The sequence below is a fragment of the Thermobia domestica genome, chromosome 3 (genome assembly GCF_964235325.1).
Source record: "Thermobia domestica chromosome 3, izTheDome1.hap1.1, whole genome shotgun sequence".
In the NCBI taxonomy this organism is placed as follows: Eukaryota; Metazoa; Arthropoda; class Insecta; order Zygentoma; family Lepismatidae; genus Thermobia; species Thermobia domestica.
In genome coordinates this window covers 229,129,036-229,141,348 of record NC_137456.1, presented here as the reverse complement: position 1 = coordinate 229,141,348, position 12,313 = coordinate 229,129,036, and positions in this window count along the sequence as shown.

Genomic DNA, 12,313 nt, shown 5'->3' with positions numbered 1-12,313 from the left:
TTATGTCTTTAAATAATGAAACCACTTTGTTATCAAAAAATTCAATGATTTTAGAATATCATCTACGCATTTATAAAAGAAAAGATCCTCATTCTCCGTCATAGACGATCCTTTTACCATTTTGCTAGTATTAGTTTTTTCCAACTCATTAGTTTTAATCACTAAAACGTTATTTATAAAAGACTGGCATTGAGACGCAATGCTATCTCTTGCAAAAATTATCTTTTGAACTACTAAATCATCTATTGTGCGTATTGTGAACGTGTTCTTTTCAAAATCCAAACAGTACGTAATTGCGTTAAAAATTCTAATCGAATTAACACTTTTTCGTTCAATTCACTAATAACCAAAATAGGAATATTGATTTTATAATTTTGTATTCCAATTTCTATCTGCGTTTTACCCATCACTCTTTTTTTGTGTGTGGTTTCCTGTGTAATCAATTAATATCCGATTATCTACCTTCTGTAAGCTAGGGTTTGAATAATTCTTGGTAATTTCACGCCAGAAAGCATACGATAAAAGGGATACGGTAGCTCCCGTATCAATTAATGCATGGATAAGAATATCATTAATTTTTATAGTAACTCTCACTGTGCAAAAGATTTTTAAAAAGACAAAGTTTTATTCAGTGGTATCCATATTTACTTCCATATCATCGTCAAATCTCAAAAACAATTAACAATGGATAGGCATTGATAAACGCCATTTGTATCTAAGGTTTTTAAATCAGTTTCACAATCAGAAAATTGATTGGGAGTATTTAACGCTGACGTGGGTTTAATCCCTTCCACATCAGCAAAATCTAGTTTTAATTACGTTGACTCATAACTTTGGTTAAATAACATTATATTCCACAATCTTGAGTATTTTCCTGGAGATTATGCGCCGTTACAGCATTCTGATTTCTATGTGTGTAGTTAGTGCCATCTGTAAATCGATTTTGTGTCAACATTTGAGGATTAATGTTTCTATTGAAATTCCGATTACTATTTCTAATATTCCTGTTTCCATTTCTACGATTAGGTTGCGTCTGATTGCCGGTAACATTGCGACTATTTATTCTACTATTAAAACGATATGAGTTAGAGGTATTTCCTGGTTGTACATTTAAGTTGCGAACAGGAGAATACTGTATATGATTACGACCAGAATTACCTTTACCTCTATCCTGCCCTCTATTACCATTTTGGGTAAGGGTTCGGCTCTTGGGTCTAGCCTAGAAGGAGCTGAGCTATTGGAACGAAACTTGCAGGATTAATAGCCCATTGGACAACAACCAAACGGCGAAAAAAAGAAATTTTCAATTTGCAAATACAAAGGGGGGACGGGGGGCAAAACCCTAAAAAATTGTCCAAAAGGCACAAAACTCATAAATATTAATAAGAGTAACGTACTGAAGACAAAAATAATTTTTAAAAAAATTTCTACTGCTATTTGAAGGGAGCAGAGGGGGCATATTCCTCCATAAAATCCTATGGTTCGGCTCTTGGGTCTAGCCTAGAAGGAGCTGAGCTATTGGAACGAAACTTGCAGAATTAATAGCCCATTGGACAACAACCAAACGGCGAAAAAAAGAAATTTTCAATTTGCAAATACAAAGGGGGGACGGGGGGCAAAACCCTAAAAAATTGTCCAAAAGGCACAAAACACACAAATATTATTCAGAGTAACGTACTGAAGACAAAAATAATTTTTAAAAAATTTCTACTGCTATTTGAAGGGAGCAGTGGGGGAATATTAGTCCATAAAATCCTATGGTTCGGCTCTTGGGTCTAGCCTAGAAGGAGCTGAGCTATTGGAACGAAACTTGCAGGATAAATAGCCCATTGGACAACAACCAAACCGCGAAAAAAAGAAATTTTCAATTTGCAAATACAAAGGGGGCACGGGGGGGCAAACCCTAAAAAATTGTCCAAAAGGCACAAAACTCATAAATATTAATAAGAGTAACGTACTGAAGACAAAAACAATTTGTAAAAAATTTCTACTGCTATTTGAAGGGAGCAGAGGGGGCATATTCCTCCATAAAATCCTATGGTTCGGCTCTTGGGTCTAGCCTAGAAGGAGCTGAGCTATTGGAACGAAACTTGCAGGATTAATAGCCCATTAGACAACAACCAAACCGCGAAAAAAAGAAATTTTCAATTTGCAAATACAAAGGAGGGATGGGGGGCAAAACCCTAAAAAATTGTCCAAAAGGCACAAAATTCATAAATATTAATAAGAGTAACATACTGAAGACAAAAATAATTTTTAAAAAAATTTCTACTGCTATTTGAAGGGAGCAGAGGGGGCATATTCCTCCATAAAATCCTATGGTTCGGCTCTTGGGTCTAGCCTAGAAGGAGCTGAGCTATTGGAACGAAACTTGCAGGATTAATAGCCCATTGGGCAACAACCAAACCGGGAAAAAAAGAAATTTTCAATTTGCAAATACAATGGGGGGACGGGGGGGCAAAACCCTAAAAAATTGTCCAAAAGGCACAAAATTCATAAATATTAATAAGAGTTACATACTGAAGACAAAATTAATTTTTAAAAAAAATTCTACTGCTATTTGAAGGGAGCAGAGGGGGCATATTCCTCCATAAAATCCTATGGTTCGGCTCTTGGGTCTAGCCTAGAAGGAGCTGAGCTATTGGAACGAAACTTGCAGAATTAATAGCCCATTGGACAACAACCAAACGGCGAAAAAAAGAAATTTTCAATTTGCAAATACAAAGGGGGGACGGGGGGCAAAACCCTAAAAAATTGTCCAAAAGGCACAAAACTCACAAATATTATTCAGAGTAACGTACTGAAGACAAAAATAATTTTTAAAAAATTTCTACTGCTATTTGGAGGGAGCAGTGGGGGCATATTCCTCCATAAAATCCTATGGTTCGGCTCTTGGGTCTAGCCTAGAAGGAGCTGAGCTATTGGAACGAAACTTGCAGGATTAATAGCCCATTGGACAACAACCAAACCGCGAAAAAAAGAAATTTTCAATTTGCAAATACAAAGGGGGGACGGGGGGGCAAAACCCTAAAAAATTGTCCAAAAGGCACAAAACTCATAAATATTATTCAGAGTAACGTACTGAAGACAAAAATAATTTTTAAAAAATTTATACTGCTATTTGAAGGGAGCAGTGGGGGCATATTCCTCCATAAAATCCTATGGTTCGGCTCTTGGGTCTAGCCTAGAAGGAGCTGAGCTATTGGAACGAAACTTGCAGGATTAATAGTCCATTGGACAACAACCAAACGGCGAAAAAAAGAAATTTTCAATTTGCAAATACAAAGGGGGGACGGGGGGCAAAACCCTAAGAAATTGTCCAAAAGGCACAAAACTCATAAATATTAATAAGAGTAACGTACTGAAGACAAAAATAATTTTTAAAAAATTTCTACTGCTATTTGAAGGGAGCAGAGGGGGCATATTCCTCCATAAAATCCTATGGTTCGGCTCTTGGGTCTAGCCTAGAAGGAGCTGAGCTATTGGAACGAAACTTGCAGGATTAATAGCCCATTGGACAACAACCAAACGGCGAAAAAAAGAAATTTTCAATTTGCAAATACAAAGGGGGGACGGGGGGCAAAACACTAAAAAATTGTCCAAAAGGCACAAAACTGACAAATGTTATTCAGAGTAACGTACTGAAGACAAAAATAATTTTTAAACAATTTATACTGATATTTGAAGGGAGCAGTGGGGGCATATTCCTTCATAAAATCCTATGGTTCGGCTCTTGGGTCTAGCCTAGAAGGAGCTGAGCTATTGGAACGAAACTTGCAGGATTAATAGCCCATTGGGCAACAACCAAACGGCGAAAAAAAGAAATTTTCAATTTGCAAATACAAAGGGGGGACGGGGGGGCAAAACCCTAAAAAATTGTCCAAAAGGCACAAAACTCATAAATATTAATAAGAGTAACGTACTGAAGACAAAAAAAATTTTAAAAAATTTATACTGCTATTTGAAGGGAGCAGAGGGGGCATATTCCTCTATAAAATCCTATGGTTCGGCTCTTGGGTCTAGCCTAGAAGGAGCTGAGCTATTGGAACGAAACTTGCAGGATTAATAGCCCATTGGACAACAACCAAACGGCGAAAAAAAGAAATTTTCAATTTGCAAATACAAAGGAGGGACGGGGGGCAAAACCCTAAAAAATTGTCCAAAAGGCACAAAACTCACAAATATTATTCAGAGTAACGTATTGAAGACAAAAATAATTTTTAAAAATTTCTACTGCTATTTGGAGGGAGCAGAGGGGGCATATTCTTCCATAAAATCCTATGGTTCGGCTCTTGGGTCTAGCCTAGAAGGAGCTGAGCTATTGGAACGAAACTTGCAGGATTAATAGCCCATTGGACAACAACCAAACCGCGAAAAAAAGAAATTTTCAATTTGCAAATACAAAGGAGGGATGGGGGGCAAAACCCAAAAAAATTGTCCAAAAGGCACAAAACTCATAAATATTAATAAGAGTAACATACTGAAGACAAAAATAATTTTTACAAAAATTTCTACTGCTATTTGAAGGGAGCAGAGGGGGCATATTCCTCCATAAAATCCTATGGTTCGGCTCTTGGGTCTAGCCTAGAAGGAGCTGAGCTATTGGAACGAAACTTGCAGAATTAATAGCCCATTGGACAACAACCAAACGGCGAAAAAAAGAAATTTTCAATTTGCAAATACAAAGGGGGGACGGGGGGCAAAACCCTAAAAAATTGTCCAAAAGGCACAAAACTCACAAATATTATTCAGAGTAACGTACTGAAGACAAAAATAATTTTTAAAAAATTTATACTGCTATTTGAAGGGAGCAGTGGGGGCATATTCCTCCATAAAATCCTATGGTTCGGCTCTTGGGTCTAGCCTAGAAGGAGCTGAGCTATTGGAACGAAACTTGCAGGATTAATAGCCCATTGGACAACAACCAAACGGCGAAAAAAAGAAATTTTCAATTTACAAATACAAAGGGGGGACGGGGGGCAAAACACTAAAAAATTGTCCAAAAGGCACAAAACTCACAAATATTATTCAGAGTAACGTACTGAAGACAAAAATAATTTTTAAAAAATTTATACTGCTATTTGAAGGGAGCAGTGGGGGCATATTCCTCCATAAAATCCTATGGTTCGGCTCTTGGGTCTAGCCTAGAAGGAGCTGAGCTATTGGAACAAAACTTGCAGGATTAGTATCCCATTGGGCAACAACCAAACGGCGAAAAAAAGAAATTTTCAATTAGGAATACAAAGGGGGGACGGGGGGGCAAAACCCTAAAAAATTGTCCAAAAGGCACAAAACTCATAAATGTTAATAAGAGTAGCGTACTGAAGACAAAAATAATTTTTAAAAAAATTTATACTGCTATTTGAAGGGAGAAGAGGGGGCATATTCATCCATAAAATCCTATGGTTCGGCTCTTGGGTCTAGCCTAGAAGGAGCTGAGATATTGGAACGAAACTTGCAGGATTAATAGCCCATTGGACAACAACAAAACGGCGAAAAAAAGAAATTTTCAATTTGCAAATACAAAGGGGGGACGGGGGGCAAAACCCTAAAAAATTGTCCAAAAGGCACAAAACTCACAAATATTATTCAGAGTAACGTACTGAAGACAAAAATAATTTTTAAAAAATTTCTACTGCTATTTGGAGGGAGCAGAGGGGGCATATTCATCCATAAAATCCTATGGTTCGGCTCTTGGGTCTAGCCTAGAAGGATCTGTGCTATTGGAACGAAACTTGCAGGATTAATAGCCCATTGGGCAACAACCAAACCGCGAAAAAAAGAAATTTTCAATTTGCAAATACAAAGGAGGGATGGGGGGCAAAACCCTAAAAAATTGTCCAAAAGGCACAAAATTCATAAATATTAATAAGAGTTACATACTGAAGACAAAATTAATTTTTAAAAAAATTTCTACTGCTATTTGAAGGGAGCAGAGGGGGCATATTCCTCCATAAAATCCTATGGTTCGGCTCTTGGGTCTAGCCTAGAAGGAGCTGAGCTATTGGAACGAAACTTGCAGAATTAATAGCCCATTGGACAACAACCAAACGGCGAAAAAAAGAAATTTTCAATTTGCAAATACAAAGGGGGGACGGGGGGCAAAACCCTAAAAAATTGTCCAAAAGGCACAAAACTCACAAATATTATTCAGAGTAACGTACTGAAGACAAAAATAATTTTTAAAAAATTTCTACTGCTATTTGGAGGGAGCAGTGGGGGCATATTCCTCCATAAAATCCTATGGTTCGGCTCTTGGGTCTAGCCTAGAAGGAGCTGAGCTATTGGAACGAAACTTGCAGGATTAATAGCCCATTGGACAACAACCAAACCGCGAAAAAAAGAAATTTTCAATTTGCAAATACAAAGGGGGGACGGGGGGGCAAAACCCTAAAAAATTGTCCAAAAGGCACAAAACTCATAAATATTATTCAGAGTAACGTACTGAAGACAAAAATAATTTTTAAAAAATTTATACTGCTATTTGAAGGGAGCAGTGGGGGCATATTCCTCCATAAAATCCTATGGTTCGGCTCTTGGGTCTAGCCTAGAAGGAGCTGAGCTATTGGAACGAAACTTGCAGGATTAATAGTCCATTGGACAACAACCAAACGGCGAAAAAAAGAAATTTTCAATTTGCAAATACAAAGGGGGGACGGGGGGCAAAACCCTAAGAAATTGTCCAAAAGGCACAAAACTCATAAATATTAATAAGAGTAACGTACTGAAGACAAAAATAATTTTTAAAAAAATTTCTACTGCTATTTGAAGGGAGCAGAGGGGGCATATTCCTCCATAAAATCCTATGGTTCGGCTCTTGGGTCTAGCCTAGAAGGAGCTGAGCTATTGGAACGAAACTTGCAGGATAAATAGCCCATTGGACAACAACCAAACCGCGAAAAAAAGAAATTTTCAATTTGCAAATACAAAGGGGGCACGGGGGGGCAAACCCTAAAAAATTGTCCAAAAGGCACAAAACTCACAAATATTATTCAGAGTAACGTACTGAAGACAAAAATAATTTGTAAAAAATTTCTACTGCTATTTGAAGGGAGCAGAGGGGGCATATTCCTCCATAAAATCCTATGGTTTGGCTCTTGGGTCTAGCCTAGAAGGAGCTGAGCTATTGGAACGAAACTTGCAGGATAATAGCCCATTGGACAACAACCAAACCGCGAAAAAAAGAAATTTTCAATTTGCAAATACAAAGTGGGGACGGGGGGCAAGACCCTAAAAAATTGTCCAAAAGGCACAAAACTCACAAATATTATTCAGAGTAACGTACTGAAGACAAAAATAATTTTTAAAAAATTTCTACTGCTATTTGAAGGGAGCAGAGGGGGCATATTCATCCATAAAATCCTATGGTTCGGCTCTTGGGTCTAGCCTAGAAGGAGCTGAGCTATTGGAACGAAACTTGCTGGATTAATAGCCCATTGGACAACAACCAAACCGCGAAAAAAAGAAATTTTCAATTTGCAAATACAAAGGGGGGACGGGGGGAAAACCCTAAAAAATTGTCCAAAAGGTACAAAACTCATAAATATTAATCAGAATAACGTACTGAAGACAAAAAAAAAAAAATGAAAAATTTTCTGCTGCTATTTGAAGGGAGCAGAGAGGGCATATTCCTGCATAAAATCCTATGGTTCTTCTCTTGATTCTAGCCTAGAAGGTGTTGAGCGATTGAAACGAAACCTGCAGGATTCATACCCCATCAGACTGGAATAAACTGTGAAAAAATTAAATTTTGCATTTTAAGGACAAAGGGGCGACGGGGGGCAAAACCCAAAAAAATTTACAAATGGCACTAAACTCATAAATATTAATCAGAGTGTCGTGGTGAAGACATAAGTAATTTTTTAAATTTTTTCTACTGCTATTTGGAGTGAGAAAAGGGGTCATATTCTTCCAAAAAATCGTATGGTTTGGCTCTTGTTTCTAGGCTAGAAGGTGTGGGGCGATTGGAACGAAACTTGCAGGATTCATATCCCATCAGACAGCAATGAAACCGCGAAGAAATTAAATTTTCCATTTGCAAATTCAAAGAGGGAATGTGGGGCAAAACAACCCAAAAATTTTAAATTGCATAAAACTCATAAATATTAGTCAGAGTGACGTACTGAAGAGAGAATTTTTTTTTTTTTGAAATTTCTTCTCTTGTATTTTGGAGGAGCAGAGGATGTATATCCTTTTATAAAATCCTGTTGTTCGTTCTTTCTTTTACCCTAGAAGGATTTGCGCGAATGAATAAAGCTTGTTTAATTTTAAGTTTTTGACCTGTGAGTAGTTGAATAATAAAACTGGACTTTCATTTTCTTTTTGCACATTTGAGATTGGGACGAGGCTTATCTTTAAAAATATTTGTTAATGGTATAAAACTTCAAAATTTAATGAGGGCTGAAAATCAAATGAAATAATTCTTTTAATCCTTGTTTGTTTTGTGCAAATGTGGTATAATAGTTCATATAAATTTATTATTTGTCTTTTGGTTTAGCCTATAATAACTGCCATGGGTAGAAATAAACTCAAAATATCAATGTCTTTATTTTTATGATTGAAGAAAGAAGAATGACATTTTCTATTACTCTTACGAGTAGATTTATTATGTATATTGTTTAGAAATTATCAGAATTTGATAAAATTTTGCAAAATTTAACTCCTTGAACTAAAACTAAAAATTATTTGTACCTTCTTTTGCTTCTCTTTTTGCGGGAGGGGAGCTTGTTTTTTTTTTTTTTTTTTCAGAGTAACAGATGACCTTACTTGCTTACTTTTGTACTTTTTTTTGTGAGATGAGGAGGAATGTTTCCACTCCTTGCTCTTTAGTTTCAGGATAATATACATAGGTCTCTTATCGTCTATTCGTTCAATGTTACCACATGAGCAAAAAGTTTTCTTCATCTTGCTCCAAAATTTTCAAGGAATGACTCGATATGTCACTGCGGAGTATGTTATCGCTTTACCCAATGTGCTGTTACGTTGGACATGTGTAATTTTCCATTAATTATTTTCAATACACTACCATAACTGAGTCCATTGTGCTGTATAGTGTTATGGATGGATGGTCATTAGTTGATCGTCCAGGATCAGCTCTTCCATTTTCCTCAATGCAGCGGCTGTGCCGGTTGTTGATTGACATCGAGTCCTTGGTTCATTTGTAAGGGACCTATGGCCTGTTCTGAAATTCTTGCTCCTCTCATGACAGTCTCAGAGGATCATTACCGTAGATAAGATTAATTCATCATGAATTTTCCGGGCGCTACAATCCTTAAAATTCACAAAGTTAATCATGCTACAAGTTTCTGTCTTCCTTTGTTGCACTTCACTGACAACTAGCATTAGGTATAGAGAAAGTAAATATCATACGTGAATAATTTTCACTTAATGATACATGCAAGATTTAATGTCTACACAGGCCGAGTTACATCAAAATCTCTCAATAATTTCTGGGAGATAATTAAAATTTTCTCACACTGTGGATCAACGTAAGTCGCTCAACGCAAGGTGAATGATAATGGAATTAGTAACAAACTGGAATGACCCGAATGTGTATGGAATTTATTGTGAGATATTGGAGCAAAGGTAAAAGAATCTCTAATACAACAACATTTGCAAACTTTTTTCTTAAGTTGCTTTTTTTTTCTTTTCCGTCCGTCTTAGAATAATTGTCATTTATCCATATTTAAACTGAATTTATATGATACATATATGTAGAAAACTGCGAATAAAATTCAAGAAATAAAACCTCTTTTTTGTAATGAAGAAGGAGTCAGAAAATTAATGTAACGAACAAATTTTAAAGCAAAAAAGGTTTGTAAGAAACTTATGTGTGCATATACGTATGATTTTTATAAGTGTGTATATGTGTGAAGAGGAAACTCGAAAACTTTGTAAGTTTTGATCTTGTTATAGTTTCGTTTTCACTTTCTATAAATAGTTGATTTGGAGTTTAGCATCCCCTTCAACACTTAGGCTATATGAGATGTGGATCTACAGTTTAGGGTTTAACCCGGACCAACGTAATGCGTTCAAATTTCAAAATTCTATCGCCGGAAATTAAACCCGAGATCCTATGTACCAAAGCCGCACGTGATAACTACTAGTCTAGTGGGGAGAGTGTTTTTTTAAATTTTTATTTGTGTTTATTATCATACACTACGACTAAAAGTAGAATTTATTTATTTTAGAAATCCATGCGAGAAGTACGGAAGTGAACAATTGAGTGTTCATTTCGCAAGATAGCAAAAGATAAATAAGAATGGATATGAAATCTTGTTTCTAAGTACATAGACGACACGATACATGAACTAAACAAACTTAAGAGTAAAATAGTTACTCAATGACTTCTCGAGGGTGATGACAGGAATTATGTATTTCATTGAAATGGGAATGATTTCAGTTTTCTTAAAATTTTGAACTGCAGCAATCTATGTGTGTAACGGAGGGTTAATTTATACGTACTTCCTACACCGTAACTTGGAACTTTCCCTGGTAGGGCAAGCATTAATATTTGGGCCCCTAGACAAATGTAAAGTTGGACCTCTGCTGAAAAATATGAAATGAGAAGTTATTGTGCCATAAGAATTTAACACGTTAATATTAATTTTTAGCACTTTTTTGAATTCCAGTTGATTTGTTTTTTTTTTAAATAGTACGTAGATTACATTTGTGGTTTGTCGTAGGTTTGTTTAGATAGTGACCCAGTAGTAGCTGAAATTATTTTAATTTCTTTTGGAATGGTAAGGTGCGTACATTCCATGCTCCACTTGTTGAGTGTATGATGTCACACCTGAGTATACTATAGATTTTTCTGAAATCAACCCAGATCACATGTTCGTTTGATTTAAGAGCTTTTTCAGCAGCGAAGCTATATGAAACTTATTTGTTGGATCTACAGCTTAATATGAGATCCTACTCAAATTAGCACCCACCGGGAATCGAACCTGGGTTTCCTGCCATCACGTGAAGAAAATGCACACACGGTTGTTCGAAGTACGGATTATAATTTTATTATGCATACGTAGGACGATGCAAAATGGGACAAGGGGCAAACGCTACCTCAAGAGATGTTGTATTCTAATGTAAGTCAAGCAGTAAGCAGTCTAATATAGTATTTTTTTCGGTGTGCAAAAAGTACATAACCCCCAAAATATCATTGGCCTTCCGTGGCCCCTTCTGTTAAGAATTTGAAATTGCGTGTACGGGAGGTAGGGGTGAGCTCGTAATGCACACATTTTTTGAGTTACCTAAAGATAAAAGATATTATGTTTCTCACAGGACCACATTTTTTTTAAGTAGAGCAGGAGAATTAAAAGTGAAAATATATTATTCATTTTATATAAAGAAGGAAGACTAAATAATTCTTGTGAAATGGACAAATAATGTGGGAACGTAATATGGAAATCTTGCATTTAGAATGTGAACATGAAGGAGGGGACATGTTTATGTGAAAAGTGACATTGTTAGAGAAAGAATTGAACGAAACGCAATAGAAAACCTAAGATCACCATTATTAATGTATTACTAAACTCAATATTTTTAACATATCTCCTAGTCGAAACTGGCATTGACAATAACAGAAAATAACATTACCAGTACTCTAAACTGATTAAGAATAATCACATTTTAAATATAGAATTGAGCCTGACTAAAATATAAGCAGTTGGACAACCCTGCATTAATCGAACATTTGTGTCTATGGTTATGTACTTACGGCAGATAAGGAAACAACAGAAGATATAATATTGTTTAGAAAGTATTATTGTTGTTCATGAAAGACTAAGATTTAGGGAGACTTAGTTCATAAAGAGTTTAAATAATACATTGTTTCAACAATTGCAAGTTTCTTGTTAGTTATTGTTTTAATAATTGAAGGCGCGGTATCACTTACTGCGTTTGTGTCTCTAACGCCGAGATTTACCCAGTATTTTCACCTTTGTTATTTTTTCTTTCTGGCAAGCTGTAACTGTATTGTTGTTAATTTAGTATTAACTCTTGAAAGAGTAAGAAGTCAGACAATTTGGCTCGATAAATTCGTAAGCAAATGGATCCTATGGATATAATGCAGCCTGGAAGGCTGAATTCGTTTAATTTAGGTGCATATCTTGGGACAAGATTTAATGAGAATCAGGCTGCTGTAGCTAACTCCCAAGGGCTTCGTTTATTTCAATTGTATGGCATCGTTCCTTCTGAGGAAAGACTGAATGTCGACCCTGTGCTGTGTCCACGCTGTGGCAACGATCTTGGAATTGTGAGGCAAAGGTTTCGAGGTATTGGATGGAGATTTTCTTGTACGAACTGCGCCTTAAAA